The sequence below is a fragment of the Lactuca sativa genome, chromosome 1 (assembly GCF_002870075.4).
Source record: "Lactuca sativa cultivar Salinas chromosome 1, Lsat_Salinas_v11, whole genome shotgun sequence".
In the NCBI taxonomy this organism is placed as follows: domain Eukaryota; kingdom Viridiplantae; phylum Streptophyta; class Magnoliopsida; order Asterales; family Asteraceae; genus Lactuca; species Lactuca sativa.
In genome coordinates, this window is record NC_056623.2 from 29,122,946 (window position 1) to 29,134,156 (window position 11,211).

Sequence of the window (11,211 nt, forward strand, 5' to 3'; positions counted from 1 at the left end):
TAATGAAAGTCCAAAGTCAACCATCTTTATCTTATTGACTTTACATCAAACCTTGCTTTTTGTTGAATTGTGTTTTTTAAATCTTAGTGTAATTCTAGTTTTCTTTTAAACATATCAAAAGATAAAAATCCCATTTTATTTTATTTTAGTTTTACGAGTATTTGTACAACAATATTATCATAGAGTTATAAAATTAAACCAATTTCTGTGGATACGATCCCTTTACCGCTATACACTACTTTAGTGTGTAATATTTAGGGTATTTATTTTGTTGGCATCGACAACCACCAAAAAACACTATTAACAATGATAATTTTTGATATGCTCATTATTACTCTTTATAGTCACTATTAGTGTGTTGGTTAACCACACACGCTCCACTAACTACATGTAAATCACAATGTGCAATTTTACGAATTAGCATACTTTTCACATTTTTCCTAAAGTAACTAAGAGTGAGATTTTAAAAATGGTTTAGTTACTTTATATCATTATACTTATTAATGAGATTATGTCCTATCAAATCTATTCAGCTAACTACCATCCACCATAGAAAAGAGTAGTGGGTAAGAGTGGATACCCAATGACGGTTATTTTATAGGTCGCTTCGTTAAACTCCCCTTATAGTATGGCTTCGTGAATGAGGCGTACTAGCGATTTAACTTACTTGTCTTATACCTATAATATATTAATCTTTTAATTATATATAGTATAAGGTGTATTTTAAAACTTTTCTAAAATACTAGGTTTAAATTTAAAATTTCAAAATTAATATAAAGAATTAATTTAATTTAAAAATATACAAATTTTGATTTAATCTTTATCTTTTAATTAGACAATTAATTAAACATCATTATGGATTAAATAATTATTTACAATTAATCATCAATTTTCTTAAAAGCAAGGGTGTTTTCTATGCTCAGGTTACTAATGTGGCGGACAGGATTGGTTGTGATGCAGCTGAGCATCCATTTATTCATCTTGGAGTTCCAGTAGTTCATATTATGACTCGTGTTTCTACTTGGGCCTCTTTTTCTGATCGGTTTCAGTCGATACCTAATAGATTAGGTTAGATTATTGATACTGATGACATGTTTTATGTTTCTTCTGCTCGTGGCTTTATAGATGGTAATATGCTTTTTAAAGGTGGTGAATTGAACCGGTGGAATAATTGGGTTCCTATTAAGATTAATATTCTTATATGGAGGATTTAACGACCTAGTATTCCCACTAGAGAAAGACTTTCTCTCAGGGGGGTTATGGTAGAGTCGATTATTTTCCCCATTTGTTCTAGCAATGCGGAGACTATTGAGCATTTGTTCGCAGGTTGCACTGATCCTTTTATGATTTGGAGACATATTGCAATTTGGTGGGGCATCCAGGCACCGATGCAGATATCATTTCATTCCCTGATATCGTGGTCTGATTCAATTTTTATGAGAAGAGGCCAACAACAAGCGTTTGATGCAGTAGTTATGTCTACTTTTTGGTTCATTTGGAATTTACAAAATTCCACTCTTTTGGAGCGGAGAACCCTTCTAAATCTATGATTTTTGATGAGGTTGTTTTGTAACACCGGATTCTTGGTACGATTTTATTTAAGTATTTTTTTCTAATTTTTGCCATGAACTCGGCGAGTCTACGTCTCGACTCGCCGAGTAGCAGCAAGGCGGACACAGGATTTGAACGGGGAACTCGGCAAGTCGATGCATGGACTCGGCGAGTCCACCCGTCTGGATGAAACTCTATATTAAGACATTGCACCCTATTTTGCCCATTCTAAAACACCCATTTCGTCCCATTTGCTCCCAGAGAGCAGTAGAGAGCAACCCAAACCTCCTTTAGTGTTCTTGAGTTATTTTTATCTTCCAAAGAAGGTTTTGGAGCTTAAGGAAGAAGGAAGAAGTTGGAGTGTTCCAGAAGTGGAGGTAGATCCGAAATCTACTATGTGGAAGGCATCAAAACAGGTAATATAAACCCCCCACTTTGCTCATTAGCTCTTAGGTTCCTTTTGTCCCCAATGGGTGGTTTTCAAGCCTTAAAACCCCCAGATTTCGTGTGTATATGTGATAACTAGACCCTAGGAACTGAGACCCATGAGTTGGATCCGTTGTATGTCTCAGATTTGGCCAGAATGGGTGAAGAGTCGAAGGGGACTCGGCAAGTGCCAAAGTGCACTCGACGAGTTCCATGAAGATGGCCTTGAACTTGACAAGTTGTTCTTCAAACTCGGCGAGTTCTGTGAAGATTGCATGGTACTCGGCGAATTGTTCTTCAAACTCGGCAAGTCCCTTGAATATAGCCTTGAACTCGACGAGTTGTTCTTCAAACTCGGCGAGCCGTATGAACTCTCTCCGATTCCAGTAGGGTTTAAGTGTAGGAGGTCCAACCCTTTGTAACCGCACGTGGAATTAGCAATTTATCGTGTAGCTATAGTCCCAGAATCTCCAAATCTCCAAGGTTGATGTTCTAAGGGAAGATTGGAGCGACTTGTGAGATCTGTTCGTCGGACTCGGCGAGTCCAGTCGCGAGTTCGTTAGTTGTCCCCGTTTAGCGAGTCAGGCTGACTCAGTAAGTGGGAACAGGGACCTGATGAGTCAAAGTCAGACTAGACGTAGAAGGACTCGGTGAGTCCAGTCAAGCAGAGAGTTGACTTTGACTAGTCATTTGACCTAAGGGGTATTTATGAGTACCTAATCCATGCTTTCAGATTTATAGTCGGAGGGATTACCGGTGCGGCAGCCAGGCGTAGGTTGAGCAAGTTTTCATCAGCTACTCTCGAGGTGAGTTTTCCTTCCAGTAGGGACGCGTCTAAGGCACCAAGGCCGGCCCGTATAGACGATATGTTAGTATCGGAGTGTGAACAGAGCCCGTATCTCATGGTTGAGTTTGATTGTGATACCTGCTAGTATGATAGAATTGTTTATACTCGTTGTCTGTGTGATACTTGTATGTTATGGTTCAGTAGGGGAGTGTGGGCGAGGCCCGTATCTCTCAGATAGCGGAGTATGGGTGAGGCCCGTATCTCTCAGATAGCGGAGTGTGGGCGAGGCCCGTATCTCCCAGATAGCGGAGTGTGGGCGAGGCCCGTATCCCCATGGGTGTGGGCTAGGCCCGTATCCCCTAGCTGTTCATTGTATGATTATATGGTATGTGGTATTATAGGGGATCTCACTAAGCTTTGTGCTTACAGTTTACAGTTTTGTTTTCAGGTACTTCTTCATTGAAGGGGAAGGAGCTGGCGCGGTAGCGGCACATCATACACGCACTCTGTTTTCCGCATCATGATCTATTCTGGGATTTTGTACTCTGATATTATGGTTGTTTTTGTGTGTTGGATTTCAGACATGAAATATGTTTATGAAATGTTATGGTCAGGCGATGATTAGTTACTAATGTTTTTCAAAAGCACTGATTTAAAATGAAAATTTTTGGCATGCATTTTGGGATGTTACAAGTTGGTATCAGAGCCCTGGTTTGAGAGATTTGGATACACCTTCGGGGGGTGTCTGGACTCAAATCGAGGGATTAAAAGATTTTTTATAAATAAATAATTTTCTAAAGATTAAGTAAAAGAGTTTCGAGGAAGAACAAGGTGTATGATGTGCGCGACCGGCCGAGCTCAAGTAAGTTTTCCCCAAAGTACCCATACAAGTTATGTTATTTTTTTGCAATAGAGCAGCATGCTAGAATAGGGCTAAGGATCTAGGAATGATGCCTTATGTGCCTGTTATATGTGATTGAGCTTTGTGAACTGCATGCTAGTACAAATTTCTAATAGGAAATAGAACAATTTGATTGAATTATGTGGTTAGTCTTTCCCTTGTCTGAGTGTTGCTTGCTTTGTGCTTAATGGGACCCTTGGAATGTGAGTTAACTATTAAGTGAATATGCTAAGTCACATGTGGCACGGACTGGATAAACTCAGAGGGATAGGCTTGACCCTGTTGCGCAACTCTTGTTTGAGTCCAACCGTTCTAGGGATGAGTCTTTCACTCTAATGATTATCTGATCCCTGTTGCATGTGGCTATATTCATGAGAGAGCTTGTTGACATTTCTGGGAAATCCTGTAGCAGCTGAGGACGGAGTGTGTAGGAGGATACCCTAGGGCAAGCCTAGGATGAGATTTGTGCCGAGAATAGTATTAGTAGAAAGGACTTGGTTGAGTTGAGGCAAATCTTGAGGGAAGTATGGATAGACGTGGAAGGTAGTATGGGCCCGTACTACTGAAAGCGGAGGAACCGTACTCGATTCAAAAAGGGCCGAGACGAGACCGGGGACTTGTGGTATGTATGTGAGCCTCGTTAGTGGAATATATTTTGATGGTGGTTATGTTATGTTTCTCAGTATGGTGAACACAAGACATGGAGCGGGAGGCTCAGGTTCGAGTTCAGGGTCCGAACCGGTTGATGAGGGTCTACGCGAGTTCATCGCGTCAGAGATTACCAGGGGCATCCTTGAGTCGACTCCCATCATCTTCGGGTCGATCAAGGAGGGTATTGTTGAGCTGATGGAGGATCGCCTCATGGCGTTCAGGAGTGATATGGCGGCTAGCCAGTCAGGACCTCACACACTGTCCTTCAAGGACTTCAGGATCAGCGGTGCGACGGATTTCCATGGGGCGAAGGACCCCATTGCGGCCAGACGATGGATCGCAAATATTGAGTCGGCGCAGCTGACCAGCTTCTGCCCCGAGGGGTCGAAGGTGAGATATGCAGCAGGGTGTTTGAGAGACAGAGCTAGAGACTGGTGAGGGTCTGTTGGTGACTCATTGGGAGCCTCGAATGTTGAGGCTATGACATGGCCGGACTTTGTGACCCGGTTCAGAGTGGAGTTCGTACCTGCAGTGGAGCTTCAGCAGTTAGCCAGGGAGTTTTTGGATATGAGACAGACGACGGAGACTGTGGCGGAGATCACCGCCAAGTTCCGGGAGAGGGAGTTACTGGTGCCCCAGTATGCGGGTGACGAGGATATGAGGAGGACCTGCTACCATGACATGCTGCGAGCCGATATTCGGGAGCATGTCAATTTTCAGCTTGCCCTACCCTGGATTCTATGATTGCTAGGGCGAGGGAGAGGGAGATAGATCTGGAGCACATCCGGAAAAGGAAGGTAGAGGAGGGACAGGTGACTGAGGCTTCGAGGAAGAAGCCCAAGGGATCAGATGGTAGACCGAAAGGCCACTCAGGACCAGGCCGCTGCAGGAAATGCGGCAGGTCGCACGAGGGAGCGTGTAGGTTGGGATCGTCGGGCTGCTATAAGTGCGGCAAGACGGGACACTTTAGCAGGGATTGTACCGCCCCTACTTCGGTTTTTTCAGACATCTGAGCTGCTGTGTTTCCACTGCAACTAGAGGGGCCACAAGAGGGCCAACTGCCCCCAGTTGGCAGCAGCAGCGCCAGTAAAGGCGCCAGCTCCAGCTACCCTGCGGATTACAGATGGCCGGTAGGGCAAGGCAGAGGCTCCGATGGTGAGGAGTCGGGCATTTCAGCTGACAGCTGAGGAGGCACGCGCTGCACCCGATGTGGTGACGGGTATGATTCTTTCCCTCTAACTTATTTATATGATGTTTATGATATTGATATGTACTCCGTGTGTATACGTTTAGGATCGTTCCATGTGAACGGTATCCCAGTATAGGTGCTATTTGAATCGATTGCCACCCGATCGTTTGTTTCTCTTGCGCTTAGCAAGAAGTTTTCTGAGTCTGCATGCATGTTAGAATGCCCTTTAGAGGTCGAGATGGCGGACGAACGGTCAGTGCAAGCATCTAAGGTCTTTCGAGATTGTGTGCTGAGGTTATTTGAGGAGCGCTACTTGGTGGATTTGGTTCCCATCCCATTGCGTGGGAACAAGGTGATTATAGGCATGGATTGGCTCAGCCCTAATGGGGCGGTGATCGACTGCGAGCAGCAACTGGTGCGGATCAGAACTTCAGGTGGGGCAGAGATAGTGATTAGGGGTGAGAGGCCACAGTGAGGACCAACTCTATGCTCAACAACGAGAGCTAGGCGTTACCTTCAGCAGGGTTGCACGTGTTATGTCGTCTATGTTGTGGATACCCGGGAGGCGGGTAGGACTACGGTGGACGATGTACCCGTGGTACGAGAGTTTGCGGACGTATTCCCTGAGGAGGTGCCCGGGATACCTCCGGAATGACAGGTGGAGTTTAGGATCGACCTAGTCCTTGGTGTGGCTCCGATAGCCAAGGCACCATATCGGTTGGCTCCTCCCGAGATGCAGGAGTTGTCTACACAGCTACAAGAGCTGTTAGACAAGGGATTCATTAGACCGAGTAGTTCTCCCTGGGGAGCCCCGATTCTGTTCGTGAAGAAGAAGGACGGGTCGCATCGGATGTGTATCGATTATAGGGAGCTGAATAAGGTAACAGTGAAGAACCGCTACCCCCTCCCGAGGATTGATGACCTCTTTGACCAGCTACAGGGAGCATCTTGGTTCTCCAAGATTGATTTGCGTTCAGGGTATCACCAGATGAGGGTCAGAGAGGAGGATGTACAGAAGATTGCGTTTTGGACGCGTTATGGTCATTATGAGTTTGTGGTGATGCCATTCGGGCTCACCAATGCTCATGCCGCGTTCATGGACCTCATGAACCGCGTGTGTAGACCGATGTTAGACCGGTCGATGATAGTATTTATTGATGATATCTTGGTTTACTCCAAGACGCGAGAGCAGCATGAGGAACATCTGCGAGAGGTTCTGGAGACCTTGAGGAGGGAGAACTTGTATGCTAAGTTCTCCAAGTGTGAGTTCTGGTTGCATGAGGTGCAATTTCTTGGGCACCTTGTCAACCAGAACGGGATTTTGGTAGATCCGGCCAAAGTGGAGGCTGTGATGAGTTGGAAGGTTCCGAAGTCTCCATCAGAGATTCAGAGCTTTCTAGGATTGGTAGGCTACTATCGGAGATTTATTCAGGACTTCTCCAAGATAGCAGTTCCGCTCACCCGACTGACTAAGAAGCCGGTGGCGTACCGCTGGGGGCCTGAATAGCAGGCCGCATTCGAGATGCTGAGACAGAGATTGTGTGAGGTGCCAATCTTGGCCCTGCCCGAGGGCATGGAGGATTTTGTGGTGTACTGCAACGCATCCATCGCAGGTTTGGGAGCGGTATTGATGCAGAGAGGGCATGTCATGACCTACGCGTCGAGGCAGCTGAAGCCTCACGATGAGAACTACCCGACGCATGATTTGGAGTTGGGGGCTGTTGTGTTCGCCCTCAAAATTTGGCGTCATTACCTCTATGGGGTTCGCTGTACGATTTACACAGACCACAAGAGCTTGAGATACCTCATGGATCAGCCAAATCTGAATATGAGGCAGCGTCGGTGGCTTGATGTGGTAAAGGATTATGATTGTGAAATCCTTTACCACTCGGGGAAGGCCAACGTGGTGGCCGATGCGCTTAGTCGCAAGGCGGCGCCTATCAGGGATATTTGCATGCGGATGACAGTGGTGACTCCGCTTTTAGAGCGGATTCGGGAGGCTCAGCAGGAGGCCATGAAGGAGGAACATCGGAAGAGTGAGCGCATAGTGGGTCAGGTTTCCTCTTTCGACTATGATAGCAGGGGATTATTGACGTTTCACCGCAGGGTGTGGGTGCCATACCTCGGAGGAGTGCACCAGATCTTGATGGAGGAGGCGTACAAATCTCGGTTCTCCATTCATCCCGGGGCGACGAAGATGTATAGGGATCTTCGTCTGGACTATTGGTGGCCCTGCATGAAGCGGGATGTGGCTTGGTACGTCGAGCGGTGCTTGACCTGCAGGAAGGTCAAGGCCGAACATCAGAGACCGCACGGCAAGATGCAGCCGTTGGATATCCCATTGTGGAGATGGGAAGATATTACGATGGATTTTATCACCAAGCTTCCCAGGACCGCGAGGGGAGTGGATTCGATTTGGGTCATTGTCGATCGACTGACCAAGAGCGCCCACTTTATTCCGATTCAGGAGAGCATCTCGGCCTAGAAATTGGTTGATATTTACATCAGAGAGGTAGTGGCGCGGCACGGAGTACCAGTTTCGGTAATTTCGGATAGGGATGTGCGGTTCACTTCCAGGTTCTGGAAGAAGTTTCATGACGAGCTGGGTACTCGTCTACATTTTAGTACCGCCTTTCACCCGCAGAAGAACGGCCAGAGCGAGCGGACCATCCAGACTCTGGAGGACATGCTGCGGGCGTGTGTTTTAGACTTCAGAGGTAGCTGGGATACCTACCTTCCGTTGGCGGAATTCTCATATAATAATAGCTATCATGCGAGTATCGACCGTCCTCCCTTCGAGATGTTGTATGGGAGGAAGTGCAGGACCCCGATATGTTGGGGCGAGGTCGGACAGAGAGTCATGGGGGGCACTGAAGTAGTGCTCAAGACAACAGAGAAGATTCAACAGGTCCGGAGCAGGCTTCAGACTGCTCAGAGTCGGCAAAAAAGTTATGCCGATAAGCGCCGATCAGACCTGGAGTTCCAGGTCGGGGATATGGTCCTCCTGAAAGTGTCGCCATGGAAGGGCATCATCCGATTCAGGAAACGGGGCAAGTTGGGTCCCAGGTATATTGGACCATTTAGGATTGCGGCCCGAGTGGGCAAGGTGGCATACCGGCCAGATCTGCCAGCCGAACTCGGTCAGATCCACAACACTTTCCACATCTCCCATCTGTGGAAGTGCCTGGTGGACGACTCAGCAGTGGTGCCTTTGGAGGACATCCAGGTTGATGACAGCCTGAATTATATCGAGCGGCCTGTGGGCATCCTAGACTGGAAGTCGAAGTAACTGAGGAACAAGAGGGTGGAGTTGGTGAAGGTGCAATGGCAGCACCATAAGGGCTCATAATGGACTTGGGAGCCCGTGAATGAGATGATGGAGCATTACCCGGAGCTGTTCCGGGAAGGAGCGACCGACTTCGAGGACGAAGTCTAAAATAAGTGGGGGAGATTTGTAACACCGGATTCCTGGTACAATTTTATTTAAGTATTTTTTTCTAATTTTTTCCATGAACTCGACGAGTCTACGTCTCGACTCGCCGAGTAGCAGCGAGGCGGACACGGGATTTGAACGGGGAACTCGGCGAGTCGATGCATGGACTCGGCAAGTCCACCCGTCTGGATGAAACTCTATTTTAAGACATTGCACCCTATTTTGCCCATTCTAAAACACCCATTTCGTCCCATTTTCTCCCAGAGAGCAGTAGAGAGCAACCCAAGCCTCCTTTAGTGTTCTTGAGTTATTTTTATCTTCCAAAGAAGGTTTTGGAGCATAAGAAAGAAGGAAGAAGTTGGAGTGTTCCAGAAGTGGAGGTAGATCCGAAATCTACTCTATGGAAGGCATCAAAACAGGTAATATAAACCCCCCACTTTGCTCATTAGCTCTTAGGTTCCTTTTGTCCCCAATGGGTGGTTTTCAAGCCTTAAAACCCCCAGATTTCGTGTGTATATGTGATAACCAGACCCTAGGAACTGAGACCCATGAGTTGGATCCGTTGCATGTCTCAGATTTGGCCAGAATGGGGGAAGAGTCGAAGCGGACTCGGCGAGTGCCAAAGTGCACTCGGCGAGTTCCATGAAGATGGCCTTGAAATCGACAAGTTGTTCTTCAAACTCGGCGAGTTCTGTGAAGATTGCATGGTACTCGACGAGTTTTTCTTCAAACTCGGCGAGTCCCTTGAATATAGCCTTGAACTCGACGAGTTGTTCTTCCAACTCGGCGAGTCGTATGAACTCTCTCCGATTCCAGTAGGGTTTAAGTGTAGGAGGTCCAACCCTTCGTAACCGCACGCGGAATTAGCAATTTATCGTGTAGTTATAGTCCCAGAATCTCCAAATCTCCAAGGTTGATGTTCTAAGGGAAGATTGGAGTGACTTGTGAGATCTGTTCGTCGGACTCGGCGAGTCTCCCTTGGACTCGGCGAGTCCAGTCGCGAGTTCGTTAGTTGTCCCCGTTTAGCGAGTCAGGCTGACTCAGTGAGTGGGAACAGGGACCTGATGAGTCAGAGTCGGACTAGACATAGAAGGACTCGGCGAGTCCAGTCAAGCAGAGAGTTGACTTTGACCAGTCATTTGACCTAAGGGGTATTTATGAGTACCTAATCCATGCTTTCAGATTTATAGCCGGAGGGATTACCGGTGCGGCAGCCAGGTGTAGGTTGAGCAAGTTTTCAGCAGCTACTCTCGAGGTGAGTTTTCCTTCCAGTAGGGATGGGTCTAAGGCACCAAGGCCGGCCCGTATAGACGATATGTTAGTATCGGAGTGTGAACAGAGCCCGTATCTCATGGTTGAGTTTGATTGTGATACCTGCTAGTATGATAGAATTGTTTATACTCGTTGTCTGTGTGATACTTGTATGTTATGGTTCAGTAGGGGAGTGTGGGTAAGGCCCGTATCTCTCAGATAGCGGAGTATGGGCGAGGCCCGTATCTCTCAGATAGCGGAGTGTGGGCGAGGCCCGTATCTCTCAGATAGCGGAGTGTGGGCGAGGCCCGTATCCCCATGGGTGTGGGGGAGGCCCGTATCCCCTAGCTGTTCATTGTATGATTATATGGTATGTGGTATTATGGGGGAACTCACTTAGCTTTGTGCTTACAGTTTATAGTTTTGTTTTCAGGTACTTCTTCATCGAAGGGGAAGGAGCTGGCGCGGTAGCGGCACATCATACACGCACTCTGTTTTTCTCGTCATGATCTATTCTGGGATTTTGTACTCTGATATTATGGTTGTTTTGTTGTGTTGGATTTCAGACATGAAATATGTTTATGAAATGTTATGGTTAGGCGATGATTAGTTACTAATGTTTTTCAAAAGCACTGACTTAAAATGAAAATTTTTGGCATGCATTTTGGGATGTTACATGTTTATAGAGCATTTTTTGATTAGTAATAGATGTAGTAAAGTGAAGGTCATTTGGAACTCTTGGCTCCATAATCCTATGTCTGCCACAAATTTGATGTAATTATTTTGTAGCTTGTTGCTAGTTATTTTTAATAAATTCTCCGTTGTTAAAAAAATATTTACAATTAACCAATTAATACAATAATTCAAATTTAATCCTAATCCTAAGCCTCCTAATTTTCAAAAATAGGCTATGGTTTATCAGATTTTAATTGTTTATATTTTAAGGCTTTTAAAATATCAAATAAGGAAACAAGGTAGACCCTAAAAGGGACTCCTCAATTTTTGAAAATGGGCAAAGGAGG